At 33.9% G+C, this 2360-nt stretch overlaps 1 pseudogene; it reads left to right on the plus strand.

Annotated features, from left to right (window-relative positions):
* The first annotated feature begins 1178 nt into the window (after positions 1-1178).
* On the plus strand, positions 1179-1614 carry LOC126976714 (40S ribosomal protein S11-like; annotated as a pseudogene).
* The last annotated feature ends 746 nt before the right edge of the window (positions 1615-2360 follow it).

Genomic DNA, 2360 nt, shown 5'->3' on the forward strand with positions numbered 1-2360 from the left:
TGACAAGATTAAAAGCAAGTTATGTTTACCTAAATATCAAGTAATCAGACAACCCGCGAGTCTCTGTTTACCTAAACAACCACCTACGTAATACCCAAATATCATTCACAAATACAAACTTGCACAATTACATTTCGAACTCCTAACTCAAAGCAAATATAAACCTTACATTATATTATAAAGTTACAACAATACTGCTTATTTGGACAATACCTTTGCTATATAAAAACCTTCTACTTTACTCTAAAGATCCTCGTTTCTGCAGTATCGGTTTTACAAGTGAAACTAATTTTAAATGAATGTACAGGGAGTTTTTTTTATGAAAATAAGGGACAAGACAAGCAGGACGTTCAGCTGATGGAAATTGATACGCCTTGCCCATTATAATGCAGTGCCACTCAGGATTCTTGAAAAACCCAAAAATTCTGAGCGACACTACAATTGCGCTCGTCACCTTGAGACATAAGATGTTAAGTCTCATTCGCCCAGTAATTTCACTAGCTACGACACACATACTACACATTTACGCTTGTACCGTTGTGGTACCCATAAAGATGCCGGCATCCTGTGCAAAGGAGCCTCCAACTGGTAAAGTATGCAATGTTAAATTATTAGGGATACGTTGCCTATAAAACTTACCCAGTTACTGTAATATACTTTAGTATAATTTGCTGATTTGAACTCCCTGAACATTCATTTAAAATTATTTTCACTTGTAAAACAGATACTGCAGAAACGAGGATCTTTAGAGTAAAGTACAAGGTTTTTATATAGCAAAGGTATTGTCTAAATAAGCAGTATTATTGTACCTTTATAATATTGTGTAAGGTTTATATTTGCTTTGAGTTAGGAGTTCGAAATGTAATTGTGCAAGTTTGTATTTGTGAATGATATTTGGGTATTACGTAGGTGGTTGTTTAGGTAAACAGAGACTCGCGGGTCTGATTACTTGATATTTAGGTAAACATATCTTGCTTTTAATCTTTCCATTGCATTATATATATAACACATTTTTAGTCATCATTGCTTATAATGTATTTTTTTATGAAAATAAGGGACGAGACGAGCAGGACGTTCAGCTGATGGAAATTGAAATGCCCTGCCAATTTTAATGAGTGTTGCTCAGATTATCGAAAAATGATAGTTTTAATTAAATGTAATCATAGTCGTCGTGCAAAATGGTGGATCAGCCAGAGAAAGCGTTTCAGAAACAGGCGACAGCTTACGGTCTTCAACCGTAAAGGTGGCCTGAAGAGGAAGGATATGCGGCATCATAAGAATGTCGGTTTAGCTTTCAAGACTCCGAGAGAGGCTATCCAAGGAACTTATATTGATAATAAATGTCCATTCACTGGGAATGTATCAATCCGTGGTCGCATCCTTACTGGTGATGTTCAGAAAATGAAGATGCAATGGACAATCGTCATAAGCTTCCTACACTACCTGCCGAAGTAAAAACGCCACAGGAATATGTCTGTCCAGTCACCATGCTTCAGGGATGTTGGAGGGATGGGAGATATTGTCACTATTGGTGAATGCAGACCTCTTTCTATAACAGCAAGATTCAATGTATTGAAGGTTTCCAAAGGCAAAGGATCCAAGAAATCTAAATAAATAAAAAATTGTTTTGAATATTGACTCTGAAATAGTAGTTCCTATAATCTATGAATTCAATCAGCCTAAATACTTACTATATTACTCTTATTTCCCTTCCTAAGTTTAATAATAAATGTAAAATGAATAATATAGAAACGGTCGCAAGTTTATTACAGTAGAAGAAATAAAATTTAATACTTAATACTTTTCCCCATTCCATAAGTGAATACTTAATGATTCACGACGCAAAAGGAACGCTGAACACATCTCAGGGCGAATTTGATTATAAAAAATAGCTTGAACCTAATTCCATTTCCTCTCATTTTTAACATTTGCTTGTGAAAATGTTTTATGTAATTCTCACAGAGCAGAAAGTTAATGAATTATAAACATCGCTATTACATTTTAATTCGGAGCCGCAGGGTTTGGGGAGAAAGTGCTGGGGATTGTTATTGTTGGATGATCATTAATATATAATACTAAATGTGCATACATACCCGCTTGACTGGGTCATTGTTAATTGTACAGTTATATGTAAAATAATAGATCATTCTAAAATTTTCTAAAACATTTTCATTTGATAAGAATATAGGCTTACATTTGAAAAATTTCCAAATAATTCCAAATATCTCTAAATTATTGTACAGTTTGAACAAAACAAATCTTGTAACTATATTTACAATACAATGATAACATTAAATTAAAACTATCATTACGGGGAAGTGTACCAACAATACAAACAGAATTTCTGTGTTGGATGCATT

The sequence above is a fragment of the Leptidea sinapis genome, chromosome 42 (assembly GCF_905404315.1).
Source record: "Leptidea sinapis chromosome 42, ilLepSina1.1, whole genome shotgun sequence".
Lineage (NCBI taxonomy): Eukaryota > Metazoa > Arthropoda > Insecta > Lepidoptera > Pieridae > Leptidea > Leptidea sinapis.